General features: G+C 40.9%; 1 long non-coding RNA gene across 1 annotated transcript; it reads left to right on the top strand.

The window, feature by feature from the left end:
- The first annotated feature begins 258 nt into the window (after window positions 1-258).
- LOC127069946 (uncharacterized) lies at window positions 259-26,347 on the top strand. Its single transcript, XR_007783800.1, has 2 exons — window positions 259-472; window positions 25,785-26,347. It is a non-coding gene; the product is annotated as an uncharacterized LOC127069946 (long non-coding RNA).
- The last annotated feature ends 502 nt before the right edge of the window (window positions 26,348-26,849 follow it).

Raw genomic sequence — 26,849 nt, 5'->3', positions numbered from 1 at the left:
CGTAAATCTCGCGGATGTGTTGACGATGGTAGTGGTGGGGTGAGATAGGAGTGGGGAGTTTAGTATTGTTTCCTGATCCTCTTTCAGATTCTTCCAGTTCGCGAAGCATCACGGGAAGGCGACAAACAATACTGGAGTATGGTGGATGAAAGCTAGTAGAGGAAGAAGGAGGAAGACAAGGAAGAAGATGCAGGAGGAGGAAGATGAAGAAGAGGAGGAGGAGGAGGAGGAGGAGGAGGAGGAGGAGGAGGAGAAGGAAGGTTTTGAGAAGGCCGTATTTCACGGGGATTTGAACCGAAGACATTTTCACCCGATAAATAGATGATAGGCCCGGCAGCGGCGTGTTATACACGACGGCCGATCCTTATTATAAACTCTAACTAGCTGAAGCCTCCTCTCCTGCCTATAACCTACGTTGGTACTTCGAGACGACGGGGTACGACGATATACTTGATGGGATTCCTAGCCGATGGTGCGTACAATCCTATCTTGAATCCCCTCTTCTATCTATCTATCTATATATATATATATATTATCTCTCTCTCTCTCTCGTTCTATGTTACGCTCGTTTCCACGGAACCATTCGCGTCGTCTTCGAGAGCTTCGTTCGACGTTAAGTCGAGATTCTATCGGTTTATGATGAGAAACCCCTTCAACGCAACCACTGTCGTCTCTTCATTGTTCTTCATCGACGTTACATCCCCTTCTCCACCCTCCTCTACCTATCTACTTACCTATCTACCGAATCCTAACCGATCGGTGATATTTACGAGCCACTACGTAGAAAACTTGTAGAATATCTTATCTCGAATTTATTAGAAATTTATTAGATAATTTATTAGGTAATTTATTAATAATGATATTTCTATATTCGCCGTTCGTCCAAAGGTACGTTTCTAAAGGAATCGTTTCTTCGATTATAACGAGATAATAATTTCGCGATCGTTCGTTGAATTATTAATTAACCGCAAGACGATTTAACGATACAAATTAATCAATTTGTCCCTTTTGATTTCTAAAGGACGTCCATAAGCGTTCGAAGCATTCGACCGATAAATTTCATCTCGCGGAACTCGTTAGAAACGGTCGATGGTTGAAGGTCAAAGGGAAAGCTCATTATTTACAGAACAATCATAACATCAAAGCAGCCCGATCGTGCTACTCCCGTACTCTCTCTCTCTCTCTCTCTCTCTCTCTCTCCTCTCTCTCTATCTCTCTCTATTTCTCTCTTTCGAAGAAGGAAGCAACCGAATCCGCTCTTTTCATTATCAATTTCTCTCTCTCTTTCTCTCTCATTCTCTTTCTAAATCGTCACAGGGAGGACATCTGAAAAGCCTCGAATCGCGTTTCCCTTTCATTTTTTCCTTTTTTCTCTGAATTGTCGAGCCATTGGATTATAAAATGCGCGTTTCTTCGTATTCGTACATATTTCTCTTCGGTTAGAATCCACGAATAGAAGAGATAAACTCGTATATATATATATATATATATATATATATATATATATATATACACATATGCGTGTATTACGTAGTATATAATAAATGTATGGTATCCCATACATATCCGAAAGACTGACGCGTACGCGTTCTCTTTCGCAAAAGCGATGGTCCTACACGTTGAATGTCTGCAGGAAGTTAAACAAAAAGGAATACCCCCGAGGGGATGTGCCCTCTGAATATTCTGAATCGATTAAATAATCGAACCCTGCCATCTAGTCCTCTCGGCCGTCACCTCTTTACACGACCCCGCTCTGTCCGTTTACGATACATAGAAAAGCGTACGCCAATACCTTGATACACGGCTGGTTTAGAGAAATGCGTCTATAAATATATATATATGTATGTACTTATACCTGTATATATCTACGTATGTATGTATGATATCATATTTATCTATGTATGTGTGTGTAAACGTATATATATATATATATATATATACATATATATATGTATAAAAGCGTGCATGGAAGCGAGCGAGTAAGCAAGCGCGCCCTGCCAGAAGCATTCACTCAGCTTCTTCTTTTCATATTCAAATGGTACCATTGACGCTTCAATGAATAATACTCAATGATAAATTTGTGGGCGTATTCAGGATGGACCACGGCGAGACCTTGAAACCCAACCGCGGCAAACACGCGCTGCAGTGGCACGTTTCAATGTGGGTAGAAAAGAGATAGATAGATTAAAAAGAGAAAAACAGAGAGATAAATAGATATAGAGAGAATGAGTGAGAGAGAGAGAGATGGATATGCGTTAGAAGAAAGAGAAAAGAAGATCGTGGAAGCCGATCGTACGTTAGAGCCGGTGCTCCTTCTTCTTTTTATCTTTTTCTTTTCCTTTCTTTCTTTTCTTTTTTCTATACAAGAGATCACAGCGAGAAGAAGGTGGCCACGCTCGATACCTCGCTTTCTTGGTCGTTGAACTTCGATATAACGTTTGCTCTCCCTATTTTTCTCTACCATACGATTCCTTCTTTAAATGATCCAACTGCTTCTCTTCTTCCTTTCCCTTCCTCTCCCTCTCTATTTCTTATTTTGTGATTCCTTTCAGAAAAGGTCGGACCTTCGAACTTTCCTCTCCTCCCTTCTATTCCTCTTCTACTCTCTCAACCTATCCACCCTTCTAATCCCTCACACGCCGATTCCTTCTTCGTCTTTTGGGATCACGATGAAAAAGAAGAAATCGATTTCAATGAGCCCGCCATTAACGCGACGATCATTCTTTCTCAGTGTTCATTCTTAAACGAATACCGACCTTGTGGAGAAGGGTCTGTCTTTTTTTTTTCCTCGTATTTTTCTCTTTGTTTTTGTTTGTTTCGAGAAAGTTGTTCCTCGATTATATTCGTGCTCGTCCCGTTCTTTATTTCGATTTAATACGATCGCTTCTCGCTCGTTAAAACGTTTTATAAAAGTATAATGCAAATATACGTCGTTTCTACGTACGTGAGTTCCTCGTTTGATCGACACACGGCGACGGCACTTCATCGAAATACTCTTTTAAATACCCAAGCCCCTTTTCTAACGTTATCGTATTACGCACGTAACAGAAATCAAAGGTCTTTCGATTGGGAAGTATAGAGAGAAAGAGAGAGAGAAAGAGTGAAGGAAAAAGAGGGCGATCGCCCTTTTGTTTTTAGTTTTTGCATATCGAATTTCTACGCGACAGATGTGTGTTTTTCATTTAATCGTAAAGGAAATAAATAATAGGAGAAACGATATTCAAGGACGTAGGTCTTAGGACGAGGTAGTAGTTACGTGTTCGCGATCGTTGTTATTATTTCGTAATGTAAATATATATGTATGTATAAATAATATTTCGTACTTCGTGCTATCTCGTTGTTATTTTAGTTGTTAATTTTAGTTTCAACCGAATGTATTTCGGAAGATCAGATAAGGAATATTGTGTAAAAGTGAGCGGACGATTACTTCGTTTTTTAACTTTTGTCAGTAAGTGTATATAGAGAAAAAAAAGAATATATATATATATATATATATATATATATATATATATATATAGAGGCATCGAACCGAAAAGGAAACATAAACGGCCGCTCGTGGAAGCGCTAATTCCAAATGATTAGCATCCATCCATAACGACTGACTCAGAACTTAGGATATTTTACAAGGAGTCTCAAGGAGAGATCGCAAAGTGTTAACGTTGCTTGCACCACTGGCTTTATGATATGAAACATTATGCAAAAGAGAAACAGAAAAAGAAAAAAAAAAAATTCTCGGCTCGGCCTCGTTGCCTTCCATCACGGGCTATTTCCAACTAATGAACTAATAATCCGTTCCTGCGGAAATAATTATCGGCTTAGAGTCATGGCTATCGACACCTACGGATATTCCCCTCGTTACGTTCAAGATGGAAAAAGAGGAAGTAAACGAGTAGGTACGATCTACGTATGTATGTATATATATATATATATATAGATATATGTACGTACGTATATACATACATGTGTATGTAATTACACGTATTTCTCTTTACCATTAGCTTTTGTATATATTAGATAGAAATTAACACGATATATGTAGTTAGAGAGCTTAGTTGATTCACGCACGATTTACAAAATATCTATTCCCGAATTTTTCTATTTGGAGAAATAAAAATAGAGAAGGATGGAAGAAAAGAGATCGATCGTTCGAGGAAATTATTCGTGGTCGTTGGTAAAACTTTCGAAACGTTTCGTACGGTCGACTGAAAAAGGAAAAAAAGGAAAACAGAAAGAAGGAAAAAGAAGAAAGAAAAAGTGAAGAAAAAAGTACGTAAATAGCAATGGAAAATTATAGGATAATTGGCCTTTCGGGAAAGTTTCGTTCCGAGTTGGAATAACATGTTTAACGATCCAAGGCATTTATTATTTATACGTCATCCGCGAGTTAGCGTCTTACCAGTGTTTCTCCTATACTCTCGTTCTCCTTCGTTTAAGTACTAGTGGGTGGGAAGAAAAAAAAATTGAGTTAATTGTCCGAGGTTGTAACGACCGACCAAACGAACGAACGAACGAACGAACGAACGAATGAATAGGAGTGGGAAGAGAGAGAGAGAGAGATGAGAGGGTTGCCGAGTAAAAAAAGACCTTGCTAAATTAAAAAAGAACGCAATATTTCTGTCACCTTTTTTTTCTGTCTTTCGACTGCTTCTTATTTTCATTGTCCTTTAACGATACTATCCATGAAACTGATTAACTGCTACGAGTTGTAATAGTAATAGTATTATTAATATGTAGTAATAGTAGTAGTAGGATATATAAATACGAATATAATTCGTCTTAAGGGAAGGTCGTCGACGAAATTTGCGCTAGGAACTTTTCTTCCTCGTTCGCATATAATGAAAAATAATCAAAATACTTATATAGTGCGTTGCTAGAGAAAGAGAAAGAGAGAGGAGAAGCGAGTATATAAGAAGAGAAACTCCGTGTTTAAGTAGACGGCAAACTAATGCGAATCTAACGATTGCACGGGTCATTAACCTGCAACAATCGTACTTATCCGTCTCCCGCCTTCTCTTTTTCGGGACGGCGATGATCTCCTTCCTCGATTTGCAATGAGAGCTAAGGCAACTTCTGTTTTTTTCTTTTTCTTCTTTTTTTTTGTTCTCTTGCTCTCGCCACCACCCCCACCCTCTATCTCCCCTCACTCCCTATTCCTTTTCTTAGACACACACCTGCTACACCTGTTACCTTAGGATCGAAGTTTTCTTTCGATACTTCGAAAGAGGCTCTTATTTATCAGATGGTCAGCAAATAAACAGAAAGTGGGAGAGAGAGAGAGAGAGAGAGAGAGAATGATCGACGGATTCCTTTAGAAAAGTATACAGATAAACTACTAGTCCAATAGACCGTAGACCGATTTAGCGCGAAAAGTGAGAATTACTCGCGTCGGAAGGGCGCTCGGTAGTAACTAATTGTTATTATAAACTTACAGTATAGGTTTAATCATAATAGCTTCGGGCTAATTGGATAGATAATTAAGGGTAAAGGTAATTACGAAGCGCATATACCGCATATACCAAGCTACATCGGCGGTGTACACGTTGCTTAGTAGTCGATATTGCTTTGGGCTATGACGCGTTTATGAGCTGCACGATCTGCTGCCAAAGGCTTTCTCCATCTCTCTCCGGTCCTCTCTTTCTCTCTCTCTCTCTCTTTGGTCCAATCTCCCTGTCTTTCTTTATCTATCTTTTTTTGTTTCATTGGTCATTCGAACTTTTGTCACTCTTGAAAATTCATTCATTTGATTTCATAAAGAGATATCGTACGAATGCACTTATCGTGTTTTAAACGACGAGAAATATTTTTTTTATTTTGAGGAATAATACTGAGATAAGTGACAAATTAATTAGAAAAGAGAAGAAGAACAAATTGTGCGTTAAAAAATCACTGCGTAATGCGACAAAACTCGTTCTCGTAATTATTTATCTTAGAGATCATTTAATAAGTCACTTCGTAGTTATAATATCATGCTGATGGAACGTCCAAATGGTTGTACCGTACGGTTAAATTATCAATCAAGCTCAAATGTCAAACGACAATAGCTTCGAGCTGTGGTCACTGTGTTGGCTCGTCGTCGAAGGATGATATGCGTTGTCGGAGAAATCAACATGTGCGTTAACGCTCAAGTATCCACATAAATTGCAATTCAGTTTAAGCTGTCGTCTAAACATATTGTATAATTTATCAAACAAAATTAGAAATCGTTTTATATTTTAATACAATAAGATATAAGATTATAAGATATTAGAATACATCGATATATTCTAATAAGTTAAATCCTAAACTAATGATCCATCGCTATGTTGCTTTATTGGGTAACTCCTTTTGAAAAAAAATTTCGTGATAAATAAGTAAATAAATGCATAGTGCGTTTCGAACAAAAGTGTACTAAGAAAAATTCGATCGGTCCATCGAATAGATAACATTGTTTTATCCATTTATTTTATCTCAATTTCGAAACTCTACGCTATTTTATAACACCACATGTAGAAAATAATCCGTCGTTTTTTCGAACGTATAAGTTACATAAATATATATATATATACACACACACAATATATATACGCCTATATAAATACAGCGAGATCGTAGGTGGCAATAAAATAAAAACGATAAAGAAAACAACGATATATCAGACAAAACGAGAAGTTCAATGGAGTTTTCTCTTTCTCTCACTCTACCTCTCTCATTGTGAAAGAGGCGTTGTTGATCGTCCAACGTGAAACACGTCGACTCGCACGGACTCGAGCTGAACAGATCACTGACGCGAGTCATTATATCGTGAATCGAAATATGGTAGGGGGTGGAGGAGAAGGGGGAGGGAGTGGGTGGAGAAGCTTGGGAAGAAGAGGAGTGTGAGGGGTAGGAAGGGTTTCTGTCGAGAACATAGAATGACGTAGAAAGAAGAAAGAGGATGAAAAGCGTGCAAGAAAGAGAGCGAGAGTAAAGTTGGGCGCTGGGGTGAGGTGGGAGGGGGTGGTGATGGTGACGATGGTGATGGTAGTGGTAGATGGGTAGCAGGGGCAGACGGAGTTGCTGATTATTTGTATTTTGTCGGGTTGGAGCACTCGAGTGCGGCCGTCGCGCAGCCACAATGCATGGAAAGGCAGATAATGACGAGTACGCAGGAAATACAAACGAATATGCCACGAAGTGACACCTCTCAATGATGCTCTCTATATTTCTATCTCTCTTTTTATCTCTCTCTCTCTCTCTCTTTTTGTATATCTTTTTTTTTTGTATCTCTCTCTCTCTCTATTTCTCACACACGTACTCGTGCACACACTTAGAATCGTCCTTCTCTATCTCTCGTACTCTTGCTTTATCTTTGTAAATTCTCTCTCTCTCTCTTTCTTTCTCTCTCTGTCTCTTTTTCTGTCTCTCTCTTGTGCACTTGGGACGCAGGGTTAGACAGAATCGGTGCGGTCCAGGACTGTGGTGCTGGTGCCACTTCTATAATAATGGCGAGCGATGAACCCCTTGTTTTTAATGAGAAATAACGGCTCCGCTCTCTTTCTATCATTATCCCTTGTATATATATATATATATATATATATATATATATATATATATATATATATAGATATACATACATATATATATATATATATTTCTATATAGTAGCGACGTTTGTTTTCCTCTGTCGAGGCCTTTTTTATCGTTTCGCGTATCATCGTAATCCGTCGTCATCTTCGATGACGATGATAATAATAATGCAACGACGCACACACACGTACACACGTCCGAAGCAAACGGGCTCTTTTCTTCTTTCTCTTTTTTATTTGTCCGTTCCTTCGACCCAACTTTACAATTTTATTATTATCTCATATTTTTATTTTTCGTTCGAGTATATACAATCGAACTTGTAGAAAGTTATGAACCACCGATAATTTATCGATAGTCTTGATTAATAATCAACACGTAGCAGATCGAAGAGTCAACGTTAGCGTGGTGGTAGTGATGGTGATGGTAGTGGTGATGTTCAAACAAACTCACTATTATTCGTATTTGGTGTGCAAACAAAAGACGAGGAGAGTGAGAGAAGCGAGGAAGAAGAAGAGAGGTGCATTGAGCTCTCGATCGATTTGAACTCATGACTCTGGTGACGGACGACGAGTGGAGCGGTTTGAACTTGTTAACGAAGTTACAGATTCTCGTAATCAAGGAGAGAGAGAGAGAGAGAGAGAGAGAGAAAGAGATAAAGAGAGAGAAAGAGAGAAAGAGGGAGATGGAGATGAAGATGGAGATGGAGATGGAGAAGGATAGAAAAGGGCGTAGGTACATCGTGTGTAGATATTCAATATGCCGTAGCTGTTAGCAGTCGACAATGTTATTCATATATTCAGATCCTGCAGCATCGCGGTCGCACGTGTTTTCCTTTAATATCCCACGAAATATCTGCTATAGGGTTATAGAATTTTGTTAAATACTTCGATACGACGTTACGACGTCGGCTCGTTGACGACAAAATTCCTTCATCCCCCTCTTTCCTCTCCCCTCATCGCTATCTCCGTTCTGTCGTAGAATAAAATTATTTTGTTAACGATATTACTCTTAGAATAAAATTGAAAAATGACGAGCATAAGATCCTTCCAACGTCCTTCATAGAATTTCTTTAATAATAAAGAGGATCGCTCACGAAATCGTATCTTCTTTTTATCATTTTTTTTTTCTTCTTTTTCCTTTCTTTTTTTTATGGCGTTATGAAAAAGGTATCAATCTTCATAATACATATAACACCCTTGTTGTCTCTTTCTTTCTATATGTATGTATATATATATTTCTCTCTCTCTCTCTCTCTATTTCTCTTTCTCTCGTCGTCGATTCTCTTATCGAGTAAACGAGATGATCTGAACCGTCCAATCGAAATATATATATATATATATATATATATATATATATATATATATATATATATATATATATACGGAAGAACGTTAAATACGGAAATACGAAAGAAATAAAGAAATAAAGGAAATTATTTTAATTTAAGATCCGAGATCTCCAGATTGCGTCTTCGTGTTCCTCGACGATCTATGTTCGAGAGATACATCGAGGATAAGGGTTGTATCGAGGATAACGGGCTACGAGAGGAAGCAAGAGGAGGTAAAGAAGGAGGTTTGCTGGAGGTTGAGGAGGTTGAGGAGGTAGATGAGGCAGAGGAGGAGGTGGAGGAGGTGGAGAATGGAAAGACGAAGTCTCGGGGTAATGGGTATTGGAAGAAATTCTCCGAGCAACCCCTGCAGGCTAGACACTAAACACCGAACGGCGGGGGCGCAGTTTGTCTTGGCCCATTAGGAGAAACGCTAGTTGGCTTGCTCTAGAGGGGGTGGTTAGAGCGATAGGGGGTAGAAAAGAGGAAGCGGTTGTTTTATGGCCCGGCATCTGTTCGACGATCGTCTCGTTCCGATACCACTTTATCCTCGGCGTTAGCTGTTTCCTAACTGTTTGCGAAACAAGTCCTTATACTCTCTCCCTAGTTCTCTCTTTCTGTCTCTCTCTCTCGATCTCTCGATCTCTGTTTTGGCCTCCGAAAGGTTCAGGATAAAACGCATTTTACTATCCGCCGTTTCCCTTGCCAGGATTTTTCTTACTATTCTCAATCTTTTTTATCACGATTTTCTTCTCTCTTGTATATTTTTTTTCTTTCCTTTTATATTTCTTTTCTGTTCTCTATCTCGTTCGATATATGTACATACATCGATAAGGGATATTAACGAGCGTTAAGAAAACGAAGAGAAGAAAATGAAGTGAAGCAAGTAAATCATTGGGAATCAGTCGTAATGCGATAAGACGAACGGAGATATGATAAGACTCGCGAGAAAGACGAATGACGAATGATCTTCGAGGAAAGAATCGGTACCGTACGAGTTCTTTGTAATAGATGCGGTAGATCTTTTTTTTATTATGAAACACGGTTAGCAGGTAGCAATAAATAAACGTAGACGAGGAGTGCAGGGAGTCGGCGATAATACGTGATCCCCTTCCATTGAATATTTAATGCTAAGTACTCGGTGTATCTGCATAACCCTCCCTCTCTCGTACTCATCGGATTTTATATAGAACACAAACGCGGACGCTCGCGTTCGCTCGCTCGCTCGCTCGAGCCTATTCTCGGCAAATGCACACACACGCGCACACACGAACAAACACACATACGAGTATATAAGGTATTGGTAGATATTCTACTTGTACGTGTAATATACTTATGTATGGCTCTCGTAGTTGGTGGAAGGAAGGCGAGAGCATACGTAACGTGGAAACCGGGTAGTAGGCTGAGGGAGCCACTATTGAGTCGCAACACAATAAAATAACACGAAATACTTGCCGGAGAGTGGTAGGTAGAGACTCTCGAGGTTTGGAGTGGGAGGAAAATGGGGGAGTGTGAGGAGAGTATGAGGGGGAGGGGGGTTGGATATGGACGAAACCTTCCGCGGAGGGATGCGGAGAATCCTCGACGTTGCTGGTTGCTGGTTGCTGGTTGCTGGTTGCTGCCGTTGTTGCTGCCGGTGTTCCACTACTACCACCTACCACCACCATCACCACCATCGCCACTGTATCTGCTTCTACGTTAACGTAAGTGGGGACGCTGGTTCCAACCACCACCGGCGTGTGTATGCATTATGCACGAAGATAATGCTCTCGGATACTTTGTCTATATGGGAATAACGCGAAAAGCCGTAGAGCGTGGGTGCTACGAATACGAACGTAACTCTTTACGCGAAAAGCGCCGGCAGGAAATCGAGATCGCTCGAGCGAATCGCGGAAAGCTTCTCTTCTCTCTCTCTTTCTCTCTCTCTCTCTCTATCTCTATCTCTCTCTTCTCTTTCTTGCCTCCGGGAGAAGAAGAGTTTCGGTACTCTCGAAAGATCTCTTCTCGTCGGTCCACGATAGTTTCCATCTCGCTTGAGACGTTTCTTTTTCTTCTTCTTTTTTCTGCTTCTTCTTCTTCTTCTTCTTCTTTCGTTCTTTCTTTCTTTCTCTCTCTCTCTCTCTCTCTCTCTCTCTCTCTCTGCCTCATTCCCTCCCCCATCTCTCACTCTCCCCCCTTTCTCTCTCTCTCTTTTTTCTGTCTCTTTTTATGTAGTTTTTTCTTTTCCCTTTTTTTTTTTCTATCACTTAACATCCCGAGGAGGATAACATCGTTTCGTTGTTATAATACAAGATGTTTTATCGAAAATTTAGTATTAAAAATATATTACTAGAAATATATTACTAGGAAAACTTGTTAGTTTTTCAAGAGGAAAATTTTATAATAATACTATATTAGATGATAAATAAATAAATAAATAAAGCTTCATATATATATATATGTACTTTTTTTTTTTTTCTTGAATCACGAGGATCAGGGAGGTTTAATCGTGGGTAAAACGTTTGTGTAACAACAATAAAGATCGTCCGTTTGCTCAAAGTCCAAAGTTAATTACTTCATCGACGAATTCTCAGTGCAACGGCGGGCTCGTAAAGCGACTCTAAGAAATCAGGGAAACTTCGACGTGGGCGTAACAACATCCGGTAGAAGTTACAACGGCGTGAGACTTGCGAGACAAAAGTAATTTACCGTTGCGTCGGACTACCTTCCTGGTTGCTTTTAAGTGTGTGTGTGTGCTGCGTAGCATGCATGCATGCGTGCGTTCGTGCGTGCGTGTGTTTACAAGAAAATCTCAAGGGTGAATCGGTCCAGCAGGTGAGGGCAAGGGAATACACATGTACATAGAACCATTGTTATCAGATCGAATGGTTGTATTAAAAAAAAACATATATATATATAAATATATATAATATATAGCTATAGAGATATTATAATAAAAAGAGGATACGCTAGAAGAAATTTAAGATAAAGACTCATAGCTTTGGATATATAGCTATGCTTTGATATAATATATATATAAAGTTTGGGAGTACATAAGCTACGTGCATATATATATAGATATAGATATAGATATATATATATATGTAGATATATGGAGTCGTATCGGCGTAAGCTAACCTAAATTCTGAATAAAACGGAGGGTTGCATAAGAGATCAGGCGCGTGATGAAAAACAAACAGCGGTTTAGGTTTGCTGTTTGATCTTCGGGCCGGGCATTCACAGAACTCTCGAGCCTCGCGGTATTATCTATTGACTGCGTGGGATCACGTGTGTGCACCTACTGCACCGACGTTCGAGAGAGAATGAGCGAAAGGAAGAGAGAGAGAAAGATAGAAAGAGAGAAAAAGCGAGAGAGAGAGAGAGAGAGAGGGTGGCTTCTGATACGTCTTCTGACCCTGGTCGCAACGAAAACTACGGCGTTGAAGCTTTTCAGTCAGCTATCGCGTCTGACGACGACGACGACGACGACGACGACGACGACGATGAGGACGGGTCTCGTCGTTACTGCTGTTTGGCATTTGGGAATAGCTTTTATGCGGCAAGCACCTTTCATCTTCAATGCTCGACGATGCACTCGAAGCGCTGTGAAAGAGAGAACCCCGTTACGAAATCTACCCTCCTTTTCGTACAACCAGATTCACGATCCTCTTTCTCCCTTGCACCGGCCATTTTATCGACTACAACTTTTTACCGAGTTCCAACTCTTTTTGAAATAACCTTGCCTTTTATCTTCGATACATATACGAAACGTTCTTATATTTCTACATAGATAGACGTTATACATATTTACATACATACATGGACACACGTGCGTTTTCAAATAAAATTTAATAGCAGTGATACGTTTCGTATTAATCATTCAAATCATTTCGATGACGTTTCTCTTTTCCCTTTTTTTTTTTAATTGTTTAATTCTCTTTTCCATGTTTCCTTTTTCTTTCTTTTTTTTTTCTTTCCTGTTTGGAAAAGTCTCGAGAAAATAGAATACATAGAGGAAAGGAGGATGGACATTCAAAGGCCGGACGAACACTAATCCGTAGGTAACCCTCATTAGTGACGAGTCGCTATCTACCCCGGGTATCGTCTGGCACTCAATTAAGCTTCGTCCCTCCGTTCGTCGTTCTTGATTTTCTTTTCGAAGTACGTACGTGTGCGGCTATCTTTCTCCTACTCTTCTCCCTCCCTCTCTCTCTCTCTCTCTTTCTCTCTCTATCTATCTCTCTTTCTCTTTTTCACGTTGAGCATCGATCCTTTCCGGAGGCGAAACGACACTCGTCAAGAGAAACGTCGCGAATTCTACGAGCAACGACGTCCTTGTAATTTGTCGAACAACTATTGACTGTATCAATGATCAAACCATCCGAGATACTTTATCAATGAAACTTTTTTATCGATCGATCGTAGAATCGTAAGTCGAGAAACGTCAATGAACATTCGAAGGAAGCTCGTACGACTTAGGTCAAAAAATTTGCGAATGATCTAAAGAGTCAATAGGAACATTGGACAAGACTATCACCGTGGTGTTGGGCTTTCAAGTGGCTCCCTGAGAGAGACCCTCCTCACCGAGGGAGTTTCGAGCGAGGTAGGGGGGAGGAGTACGCGCGGTTAGTTGTAGTAGTCGATATAGGGTGGGTGCGGACGAATGGATGGGTGCTTGGATATACATACATTTTCCATTTCTCTCTTTCTCTTTCCTTCTCTATTTCTGTCTCTCTTCATCTTGATATTTCTTCTTGTTCTTCTTCTTCCTCCTCTTCTTTCGATTTCTACCTTTGCTTCTACGTTGTTATTACATGCACGCTATTTTTGTATACTCTTTCTCTCTCTTGCTCTTTCTTTATCACTCTTCCTTTTTCATTCCGTATTACATTTGTCTACCTCCTCCTCCTCCTCCTCCTCCTCCTCCTCCTCCTCCTCCTCCTCCTTATCATCCCCATCGGTGAAGGAAGGAGAATCTTCAGCCCTCTCTCCTTTCACTGTTGCCTTATTGAATATCCCACGAGTGGAAAATCAGTTGAACCTGTCTGAAAGGAGACTACGAAATACACCACCCTATAGATATACCACCCTCCACCCGCCAGGCAAGCACACCCTACCTTTCTTCTTCCTCCCTTTCCTTTCCTTTCCTTTCTTTTCCTTTCCTTTCCTTTCCTTTCCTTTCTAGATACCTCGAGTTATCGCGTTCAATGCGATTTCCTGCCGATCAAAATCGGATCGCGGAAGAAGAGCATGTTCTTTTCGAGGGAATAGAGGAGTGTACGTATGTACGTGTGTGTGTATGTGTATGTACCTATTATCGTTCGTTTGTATATACGTACGTGGCTTTGAGGCGAGCAGCAAATTGTCGTTACGGATTTCCAACGGGGTAAGGGGGGAAAAAAAGGGAAAGAGGGTGACTCTCTCGAACGATTCGCCCTTTTTTTCTGTTTTTTTTTCTCTTCTTTACCACGATGCGACGTGCTTCTTTTCTTTTTCTTTTCTTTTCTTTACCTTTTCTTTTTTTTTTCAATTACAATGCGCACGCGTTACACTCGTCGCGAAATTTCTATGGGAATTCAGACAGATATTCCGAATCCTTGCTTCGATAATAATATTTCGAGATAATTGTTTGTCGGTATGAAGAAAATTTGATCGTTTGAATAAGATATCGATATCTTACGTTATCTCATATGCATTTGTCGAAATCGTTTTCTACGGTGGTCTGAGAAAGGAACGTGTTGATATTTCAAAGAGTATTTTTTAAACGGTACTCGCATTTTTCACTTTTCACTTTATTTTGCATTCCGTATCGGTTGGTTCTAGATATCAAGGGAAAGGAGGGAAAACTGAGGGGTGGGAGGGGGAGGGGAAACACGACTCGTTCTCGAAACGACAACGGAAAATGTCACGTTTGACGTCTCCATGTATCATCCGTCGCTTTCCATTACATTGCCGAGCTATAATATCCTCGTGGATACGAGACGACGTAAGACGAGCGCGATACGATATAAATATATTTAACGGGGCATTCGCGAGGGGTAGACACGTCGTAGGTAGGGCGAATAAAAATGAAGGGGAAGGAGGAACGCAAAGTAAAAAAAAAGAAAAAGAAAAAGAAAAAGCAGAAAGGAAAAGAAAAGTAAGAAGTGGGAGTACAGAGAGATATACGGAGAAAAGAGTGATACTAAATTTGATCGTTCGTGTCAAACAAACGTCATGTCTCGACGAAATTGTTTTGTTCGCGTAATCGAGGATAATCTCGATCGTCTCGAATTTGAATTTGGATGGACTTGATTAAAAAAAAAAAAAAAAAAAAAAAAAGAGAAAAAGGAAATGCAATCGTATCTTAAATGTATGTTATAATATCAGCGTTCATACGAGGGATACTTATTCGTGAAAAAAGAAAGAAAGAAACAAACAGATTATTCATTTACGATAAACATTGATAGAAGTTCGTTCAGTTTAGAAAACACCACTGCGATAATTCGCCAAGGGTTTAATTCGGATAGATGACGGTGCGAATCGAGTTTAGAAGACGTTCCACGTATTTTTTCTTTCTTTCTTTTTTTTCACTTCTCGATCCTTTCGTCGGTCTTTCTCGTATCGTCGACAGTCACGCGAACGTTTGATCGTTATTTAAGAAGCGAATAATATTAATTAAAATGTTCTTTTGCGGCGCAAAGTACTTTACTTCTTCCCTTGCTTCGGAAGTCGCGGGGGTAGAAAAGAGTCGGGCGCAAGAAAGAGAGGAATAGGGGGATGGTTAAAAGGAGAGAGAAGGAGGGAGAGAGAGAGTTAGAGAAAGAGGGTGACACGAAGAAGAAGAAGAAGAAGAAGAAGAAGAGGAGAAGGAGGAGGAGGAGGAGGAGGAGGAGAACAGAACGGGAGACTGCCGGCACTCGACTTGTCGTTCTTTGTTGGATATTTATACGTTCGTTCGTTTTTTGTTTATACTGTGGAGGTCTGAGAACCCCGTCTTATTTGCACCCTTCTCTCTACCTCCGACCACTCTCCTTCGTCGAATGATTTTCTTTCTTTCTTTCTTTCTTTCTTCCTTTTTCTTTTTTTTCGTTTTTTTCTGTTTTTTTTTTTTTTTGTAAACGCGATCATCGCTGGCGCACCGTTGCTGTGTAGACGAAGACTTTGACAATCCTTTAATCGGTACGAGCTACTGAACGAACGAACGAACGAATGAACGAACTAACTGTGATCGTGACTGAAGTAGGAGGAGAAAATTAATGGACGCTTTCGAATGAATTTTATTAATTGAATCGCACGCGGGGGTGCCGCCGTTCGACTTGAGCCGAAGAGAAGAACGTCGACCCTTTTTCTCGAATGCATTTGTAGTGACTTGTTGCAATTGGGTTCTTGTATCATCCCTCTATTCTACTCTCTTTCTCTCTCTATTTTTTTCTCCCTCTCTTTAACTTTAACCCTACTCCTTAGCCTGTTAAAAAGAGAGAATAATCTGACGCCAATTGGCATTCTCTGGATTTCGTCAATCAGCATCAGTACGAACGTACTCATTTCTCCTCCCAATTTACGTTTCCATTATATTACACGCATTCGAATGATCAGAAATTTCTTTTTTTAATCATACCCGAGAAACTCAGTGCGTAATATTGAAAAATAATTTTCGATAGTGGAACGTCGGCGATGCGATAAAAATGAAGAAAAGAAAATAGAAGAAGAAGAAGCAAAATAACCAAGTGACAGAGATAGATAGACAGACAGATAGATATATAGATAGATAGATAGATAGATAGATAGATAGATAGATAGATAGATAGATAGATAGATAGATAGATACATACATAGATAGAAGAGAGGAGAGAAGAGGAGAGGAATGGAAAGGCAAAAGGGAATATTTACGTGGGCGTAGAGAACGCGAAGAAATAAAGAAAGAGAAAGAAAAAGAGACAGAGAAACAGAAAAAGAGAAACAGAGAAAGAGAAAGAGAAAGAGAAAGAGAATATGCGTAGGAAAAGAGCGATAGGTGGTTGTAGGTGGGAGTAGACAGAGCATAAAAGGAACACTAGTAGGTATTAATATTTAGCATCTCTGAAGCCGGCCGCATTGAAGCAACTCCAGTGGATGGGAATCCAGCAAGCGACGACCACCCTGGTAACCACCCTAGCGCGAGCATCAGCAGTAGTAGTAGCAGTAGCAGCACCACCAGCACCGACACCCAACCAAGGGATAGGGTAGGGGAAACTCTCTCGCGATGCGAGCCTTCGCGATGCTTCGTCGAGCCGGTAGACCGCCGCTTTCTCCTCCTCCTCCTCCTCCTTCTCCTCTTCCTCCACCACCTCCACCACTGCCGTCACTGCCGCCTCTCCGATTCTCCTTTTACATCTACACCCTCACGGTCCTACACCCCGCTATCCTCCTTCGCCGCATCTCTTCCTCATCCTCCTCCTCCTCCTCCTCCTGTTCTTTCTCCTCTTACTCCTACTTCTCCTCTTGCTTCTCTTCGTTCGTTCGTTCGTTCGTTCGTTCGTTCGTTCGTTCGTTCGTTCGTTTACTCGCTCGCTCCCTTGTACTTCTTCTTTCTCTCTCTATCTCTTTACGGTAAAATATGTAAATCTAACCAATATTTCTAAAGATATAGCGGTATGCACACGGCGGGGGCTCTTTTATGACGGGGGCCAGAGCGCGAAAGCCGCGGATACCGCGTTACAGAGCTCCAGGGTGTGCTTGCGTTTCTACTCCTCTACGCTTACACGTGCAGATATCTTTCCTTGTATTAGTGTGAGGAATCAGCCTAAATACACGAGAGAAACGTAGAGTGAGAGAGAGAGAGAGAGAGAGAGAGAGAGAGAGAAGAAGCGATGCTAAAAGAGGGTTTGACTGTTACGTGTGTTGTACCTAGGTAGATAGGTATGCGTCTTCTCTGTTAGATACGTTATACGTCTATGTCTGTATCTTTCTCTCTTACAAGGGGGAGGGGGTGTATATATATATATATATACATGTTCTCGACGTACACGTATTTGAATGGAGCTTGAATATCGTCCATGAATATTTCGCAAGTTCCTATTTAAAAGAACGCGAGGCGCGCGTTCGTTGTAAGATATGATACTCGGGCGCGGACCACCTCAAACCTTTCTCTCTCCCTCTCCCTTTTTCTATGGGAGGTGGAGACGTTATACGGGAGTGCGGAAGGTGCTCGAAAGATCGATAGTGAACACGAAGACTGTCTCGCGATAGGGGTAGGGACAAGAGGGCCGAACTGCGTTCCTTTTACTCTCTATCTCCTTACTTTCTCTCTCTCTCTCTCTCTGTCTCTCTTTCTCTTTAACCCTTTATCTTTTTTATATCATGATTTCTCGATACAATTTCACCGAGCGAAGCTTTGCTTAACATCAATCTAATTAATTCAATATCATAATGATATCTCAGTAAATACTTCGAATTCTATCGAATCTTTGTCATTTTTAGGGTCGATTTTTAGGGTTGAAGGTTAGGGGTTAGAGATTGGTAAAGAGCAGAGAGAAGGTTTCAAAGAAAGGAAAATAATAGGAGGGGATGGCTGATGGGGTGCAAGAGGATCGGCTGCAAGCTTCCGGGCATGGTCTCGCGAGTTCCACCTAGTCCTCCTCTTTCTACTTCTCTTACTCCTCCTTCTCCTCCTCTTCCTCAGGCACTGTTGTCGTCATCGTCGTTGTCGTCGTTGTCGTTGTCGTTGTCGTCGTCTCGCGCCAATTCCCAACAAATTGTAATTTCTAGAAACAAATTGAATATAAACGCGGGCGTAATTCGAATGCCTGCTGCAGCGGTACTGGTATAATAATGATGACGGTTCCAACGGAACCGTAACCGTCCTGGTAGCCGAAACGGTAGAAAACCAGGGGTGTACTAGAGAAAGACAGAGAGAGAGAGAGAGAGAGAGAGAGAGAAAGGAAGAACGTAGCCATGCGCGAAACAGCAATCTTTCGAGGCAATCTCTTTAATAAATGAAGCATACGTTCCCGCTTTTGAATTACGTAATGGCCTTACTCTCTCTCTCTCTTTCTCTCTCTTTCTCATTCTCATACCCATACTATTTTTCTTTCCTTCTCCCTCTTTACTTTCGTGCGTTCTCACTCGTCGTATGCCATGTCAACTTCGAAACGAGAGAACAACGAGATGGAACGAATTATTATTATTATTATTATTATTATTATTGTTATTATATTATATTATTATTATTATTTCGAAATTTTGGAAATGCGCCATCTTGTAAATCGAGAAAGGTATGTCGTACTAGAAAATTCGAATTTGATCGAATTTATGTAATAAACTCAAGTGAGAGTTTATTACTCGTGATGGAAAAATCGGGTGTGTTAGAGGATGTAAAAACAAAAAAAAAAAGTAAAAAGGTAGAGAGAAAGAAACAGGAGCCTCGTATATACGATGAAATATCGTGTATCGTCGGCCGTGATAAAAAAAAGACTGGCTATCCGAGCATATTTGTATTCCCTTTGTTTGATAGTTTCTTTTGGTAGTTGCCATCGGCAAATATTGTAGTCGTGAATGACCGTGCAAATAAGTAGCGTCGTCCGTTACTATTGTTTCCCGTTAAATCAAAAGCAATCCAATTCGGTATTGTGTGGTCGGTACGTTTACTTCGTATTAACAAGCGCGGGCGGGTTTGGTAGAGGGTTGGTAGATGCGTTGATATAACGACGGAACGCACGCGTGTTAAATGCAGTTATTGTGTTTCCCTGTATGACGGCGGGTAGATCTAGAATACGTGGTACACTTTATACGACTTTAATCGTCGACTCGATAAAACGAACATTTAATAGATATTTCGACGAGTCCGGATCGAGTTCGGTCCGGACCGAGTCGGACCAGGTCAGGACGGGACGGGACGGGACGGGACGGGACGGGATGGGTTGGGACGAGATTTGCGGTGCTTTACTATTTACAAAGGAAAATGTTGGAGCGCCAATATTTTTGTCGACCGAGGTCTAGTCTGACGACCTCGGACTTGTGTCAAAGTGGTATTTTCAATTGTCCACAGAGAGAGATTCTCGTGGAATTTCTCGGAAGATAGTCAGCCGTAAGAATTTGCATTTTCTCTCGTGTATCGGATACGCGGAGTTTGATACTATATATTCTAGAGATAGAATTATTTTTGGATTGGTTCGACGAAAAATTTGTTTTATTTCCATCTCGTATTACTCTCGCGTAGAGAAGAAAAAATCATCGATCGTGTTGGTTATTACTAATAAAGAAGACGTAGACGGACGAATAATCAGAAATGGTACGTTGAGGAATCTGTAGCTGGTCAGAAGAAAGTAAATTCCTTCCTTAGACGAGGGTCCGCTATGGATTGGAAGTGGATCAGGCTCGAATGCTGCCTCCTTAGGGGATGGGTATAACGTCTTAGGAATCCGACCGATTCCACAGCCGAGAAAACAGAATTCGATCGAGAATGACAAGACAAGCGGCCCATCTTTCTCCTCGCGTCCTCTTCGTTCCTCCGGAATCGTGGAATCCGGAGAATCTGCAGTTTCGTAAATACTACCAAGCCAAATGGCACCCTCCTAAAAGGAAAGACAAATCTTAGGGGATTCTGAATAGTAAGGACCGATTACAACCTTCCTCCCTCTTACTTTCAATAACTCGAAAATAGCCAACGATAGAAATTCTCTCGTGTAGTTAATTACATTTGACTTTGTTTCGCGTAGATTAACGTTGTCTGATCTTTCTTCTCTCTTTCTCTCTCTCTCTCTCTCTCTCTCTCTCTCTCTCTCTTTTAACAGAGAAAAATATTATCGATTGGAATAGTCCGTGGATTGATTTAGGAATGTTTATCCGAAATATGGGACAGATGTATGTATCAGATATATAATAATTTTAAACAAAAAGTATATCTGTTTATCAGGATATCTATTCGTTCGTCAATTTCTACAAAATTTCCGACAGATCGCCGGACATTGGCGAATATTGAAACTTTCTGATAATTGACGGACGGACGGACGGACGAACAGACACGCTTCTCAAATCTCTCACCTCCGGTGTTACTCCAGCCATGCTCCTTTAGACCCCTCTTAGACATGTCCCCATCCTCTCTGGAGCCTAAAATCGTTATGATTTTGATACTGGTATTGTGCCCAGTGACTTAATGCGATAGATACGACGCGTCAAGAAGGAACGAGAAAGGGAAAGAGCTTGACACCCCCCGTTGCCCTCCCCTATTATAATTTCTCTCGCCTTTTGTCGTCTACGGAACTGACAGAATTCACGATCTTACGGCATGCGAACGGTGACACGACGCTGAGGTTAAGTAGATGCGCCTTGACGAAGTCAATCTAATTAACTTCGAGGCCTCTCACCCTTCGCCCTAAATATTGCCTTCTTGTCCTAAATGCGGATCAGCGAATTGCTGGAGACACGTAGAGCTTGCTACGGTAGAAAGGGTTGACGGTGACGACGACGAGGACGACGACGACGTAGTGTACCAGCTTCACCAGCACCACTGTCGTTGAAAATCGTAGAGAGGGCTGCTTTAGTTCCACCTATGTATTCGCTAATCTCTCCTTTGCCCTATCAACGAATAATCTCTACCGTTTGATCAAACCGAAAGGTATTGTTTTATCCTTTTATCGTTTTGTTCAGACTTCTATCATTATATAGAGTATTTAATAATGGGCTAAGTTATTACTCACGAAAGTATAATAATAAAATAGTATAATAATAAAAAAATGTATATATAAATTCGTATGATATACGTGAGTGGTACTATGATACCAAACGTGAATCTGCGTGGAAATATGTGTTGCGTAGAGAAGATTCGAGGAGTTCGGTCGCTCGAAGGGTAGTAAGACACTCCATGCGGTGCGGTACGATGGAAGGAGGTAGAAGGTGGATCTCTTATTCAATACGGGTGTATTGTTCGCGTCTTATCGTAATATCTCATAATTAATATCTCAGCATTGTTGTATGGATGGATAGGCAGACCTTCGCTGCCAGAGCCAACTGATAGCGAAAGCGTTTGTAGGAGGCAGCTCTCTCGCGTTCTCTCTTCTCTCCTCCTCTTCTTCTTCTACCTCCTCCATACCTCTCTCTCTCTCTCTCTCTCTCTTTCTTTCTTTCTCTTTCCTCTCTCCCCGTTCCTCCTTCAATCTTTCTCTATCCAGTCGTGCACCGTCCTTTGCCATATCTCACTTCCTCTCGAGACCAAAGCTTGGCGCCTTCTTCGACCGAGTTCCACGAAAGTCCTGTCTTCGGTCCTCGAGACGATCCCAAATGCCGATAAGAGATTGCATATCCTACCGAAGAACAGAGAAAGAGAGAGAGAGAGAGAGAGAGAGAGAGAGAGAGAGAGAGAGAGAGAGAGAGAAAGAGATGAGTAGATCCAGGACTCGTCCTTTAAAATCTCATCGGATGTGACGCGATTCGTCGATATACGTTGAAACGATGGCTCTTAAGAAAATTAATTACTCAAATTAATAACTACGACTTTATCTATTACAGCAGAGAAGCCATTGAGATACAAGATAAGCGATTAATCAAATTAACGATGTCTATTCGAAATTTTCAATAATTACATCTTAGGAATAAACCATCCATCCAAGTAGAGTTAGAGAGACAGAGAGAGAAAGAGAGTAATTAATTCGAGAATAGAATATCAGTGGCTGTAGTTAAGCGAGAGGACATACACGTTCGAGTTGGACGTAGGGAATATCTATCCGTGCCAATAGAGAAATGCTTGCATTTCAACTGTACATGCATTCAATTACAACATGTATATATGTTGAACACACACACACATATACACGTATACGTATATCTATCTATAAACCATTGGAAGGACTCTTGGTTGATATCTTAGAAGCAACGTTAGCATTGAGCTTAGGACCAAGGCGATACGGTGTCCTCCCAAGATGGACTTGCTCTCCACTATCCTGTCTGTTTATCGTCTGTTCCAACACTTGGAGAAGCATCTCTTTCTTTGTTCCGAGGTAGAGCGAAAGCTACGGGATTCGTCTTAGAGTTCAAAGCTTCTCTCAGTGGCTGTCCTTCCATCGTTTCGTCCTAATTCGCTCTTCTCCTCATCTTTGGACACTCGAGACGAACTCTCGACCGTTAGCCTTTACAAAGGATCGAGGAAACGTTCTTCCTCTCAATAGTGTGAGTGAATCGTTAGTGAGTCGTCGGGACAGTTGGCCGGTCCTCGGTCCGTCGTGTACAAACGATCCTTGGACTTTGATCCATTAACGTTGGATCTAACGATGGATGCACCGATAAATTTAACTCCGATCTTCATCTTTCGACAGAGTTAATAGGAAATTCTTAAAAATTCATGGGGATCTTCCGACACGTTGGTTGTTTCTTTTATTTTTTTTTTTCCATTTCTTTCTTTTTTCACCAGAATAAACAGATAATCGATCGTCAATTCGATTCTCGTTTTATCGATTTAAATATCGTTAATCGATCTCATCTTCTGATACGAAGATTTTAATTTCGAGAAAAGAAATACAAAAAAAAAAAAGAAAGATATCTGTAACCAAATGTTCGATGCGAGATAATCGATCTCGGCTGACGCGTGCTTCGATGGCTTTTTATTTTCTTCTCTTTCTTTTTTTTTCTTTCTTTCTTTCTCTTCTCTTTTCTTTTTCTTTCTTTTTTATTTTTCCTCTTCGAGGGAGAGTTTCCTTTCTGTTTGAATATTGTTATCTTAACGAGGTGCAAGTATTTGCTTTTCAGATAAAACCGTGTCTAATAATTCGTGCATTCTCTTCGCGAAACGCGCTTTGATAAATAAATTTGGCTTGATCGTCTACAGAGAAAGAGAAAGAGAAAGAAACGAAGAGACAGAGAAAGAGAGAGAGAGAGAGAGAGAGAGAGAGAGAGAGAGAGAAATAAATAGAGAAAAGAAGAAAAAAAAAGTAAAAAAAAAAAAAAGAAAAAAGAAAATTCATTCGAAATACTACCTATCGACTATCCTCGGCTAGGGTAAAGGCGAATCCTGGAATACTGTGAAAGTCGAGGGGTTGAACGATAAGTGGTTGTAGTAAAAGCGAGAGAAAGAGAAAGAGAAAGAGAAAGAGAGGTAGCAAGTAGGGGTTAGTTGGGTCCGCGAGCACTTTGGCTATCTTTCTTCAGGTGGTTTTCGAGGCGTACGAATCCGTGAAGAGCGAGACACGAGAAAGCGACGTTGGAATTGGGGGTGGCAAGGAAGATAAGGCGAATCAAACCGTAAATAACTGCGGAACGGCGGAAAGGAAAGTACGCGTGGGCGGACGGGGGGAGGGATGAGGGATGAGGGATGGAGAGAAGGAGGGAGGGGTTGAACGATCGGGGAGGAGGGGTATGAAGGTGGGACGACGCCTCGCCAGCTGCAAAACTCGCCGAGTTTTATAGTTGAATCGCATGACTCCGAATCTCCATACATTCCATGTATTCTCTCTCGTACTCTCTCTCTCTCTCTCTTTCACTCATATATACTCTCTTTCTCTCTCTTTCACTCGCTAGCTTTTTGCTCGATTTTCCTCCACCTTTTACTTCTTCACCCTTTTTCCCTTTCCACCATCACCAGCACCATCACCAACCACCAGCAATACTACCACTAGCAACAACCATCACCGACTACCATCCCCGTTCCAAGTTTCATATCTATTTTTATATCGCCGTGGCTTTCTACGAGTCTCAGTCAACCCACCGGGTTCACCTTGCCAACCTAGGAGGTGGAGTAACTGTATCTGTACGTTCGAAAGGGTGTCCGTGTGTACGCGCGGAAGTCTACGGGGAATGAAAGAAGATAGAAAGAAAGAAAGAAAGAAAGAAAGAAAGAGGATACGATTAATTACGTATTCCTAGACATTTTTCTATGGTTCATACACGCCACAGGCTCGTACTTCATCCCCTATCGCTCTACCGGCAATACAGCGCTAGTATACCATTGAATTAGGAAAATGAAACAAAAGGAAATAACTCATGGGAAAATTTTTTTTCATTCTACGACGAATAAGCAAGCGTTAACCAGCGGTATACGGTTAAGCGTCGTATAATCCGAGTTAGTTGTGTTACCACTTTGATGGATTTTTCAAAAACGTTCGTTGGCCTATGCGTCAAACTAGATGCCATTTTTAATGGGAATCGAGAAAACTGGTTTGTCGAGGAGTATCAGGAAAAAGAAAAAAATCGTAGGTTATATCGGTATTGAACAAGAAGGTAAAACCTTTTGATGGAGTAAAGGAGGTGGGTGGAGGAGGGGGTGGCTGAGGGATCGTTGGCAACGGAAGCCGCCGGTGAGGGGGGAAAGGAGAAGTAAAGGGAAACGGTGGGGAGGATAAAATGCAGGCCGAACTCGGCACACTAATGCCAAAAGTTTTAACGAGTTTGAGTGATTGCGGTCGATGTAACCGCAACAATAATAGCAATAGTAATAATCATGCCACTGCTCCGAGGCGGTACCAACTTATCGCGATGCTCGGTTATAAAAGGCCCGCTTTGTAGTGAGCCACCCATCCATCCATCCACCCACCCACCCCATCCACCACCAGCACCAGCACCAGCACCAGCACCCCAGCACCAACCACCATCACCACCGTTTCCTCCTCTTCCACCTTTTCTCTCGCTCCTCCTATTTCTTGCTTTCATCGTTTCGCTCGTTTCGCCACTCGAGAAGAGGAATTTCTCCGGACGGAAGAAAAGAAACCGTTCTACCGGTATAAACGGCGAAACCAAATTTACATTCTCCCACTAACGCCGATAACCATCGAAAGAGAGTGTATATGTATGTATGTATGTATGTATGTACGCGCCCGTGTATATATATCCCTTTTGATGTCTCTACGAGAATTGAAATAGAAAAGAATATTTCATATTTTGTCGAAGTAATAATTCGAGTCGTGCGATCGAATTAATTATCAATTGAATTTAATTATCTTAGTATGGTTATAATGGATCGATGGTATTTCTTTTTTTTTTTTTTCAGATAGGTTGGAATTTGGGATCGAACCAATCCGGATTGGCCACCAAAGCTTTGGTCTCTCTTTTTTTTTTTCTTTCTTCTAAGTGATCGATCCACCCCTTTTCCATCCCTGAGAACAATAATCTTGTCTAAGAGTTAATATATCGTTTATAGGGAGCGTGCGAAATATAGAGACGAAGAGGATAAGGATGAGAGAAAGCTAATGCGATATGAAATTCTAACATAGTGGAGAAAGATATAGAGAGGACAGAAAAAAGACGAACGATCGTGAGAAAGTTGAAGTGCGAGGGAGAGGAGGAAGTCGGAGGGAAAGAGTCGAACCGATACATCACTTCGTTCACTGTGGCGAACGGACTCGACCAAAATAGCAATTACCTTTCCGGAATCAAATGAAATAAAATTGCATTATCTGGCATGCCATTGGACGATCAATCATTGTACGTCTTTCAGTACGATTTCCTTTTTCGAGAATTGTTTATATTTTTTGCAAGACAGTTACTCTTACTTTCTATGTAATAATAATCATTGCAAACAAACGAACAAATAAATATATATATAAAATTTTACTGCAATCGATCTTAACGAATAATTTCCAATTCTATTCGATATCTCGATATTTTATAAAACGATCTGTTCGTGATAATTCTTTATCTATTATATATACAAATCAATGCACAAGTATTAAAAATGATAATAATAATTATTAGTATTGTTAAAACAATAATAACCGGGAATAGATTTTTTCTGAAATAAAATCGATTGAATAAGAGAGAGAGACAGGACGATAGAGGAAGAGAAAGAAAGAAAGAGAGAAGGTGGAGAAGAAAAGTGGGAGAGGAGAGTGGTGGGTTGGGTCGGGAGGTGGGAGTATAGGGTGGATGGGTAGGAGCGACGAGTTCCGCGGCAAATTTCCATTTAGAATCGGCGCAGCGAATAGGCGGGCGTCGTCGTCGTAGTCGTCGTAGTCGTCGTAGTCGTCGTAGTCGTCGTCGTGGAGTTGGTTAGCGTTAATTGTAATGCTTTTTGGCCCATACGCGATTACACGATGAAATAATCCCTCATTTATGA

This window comes from Vespula vulgaris, chromosome 17 (genome assembly GCF_905475345.1).
Source record: "Vespula vulgaris chromosome 17, iyVesVulg1.1, whole genome shotgun sequence".
Classification (NCBI taxonomy): domain Eukaryota; kingdom Metazoa; phylum Arthropoda; class Insecta; order Hymenoptera; family Vespidae; genus Vespula; species Vespula vulgaris.
This window is presented reverse-complemented; position numbering and strand designations above follow the sequence as displayed.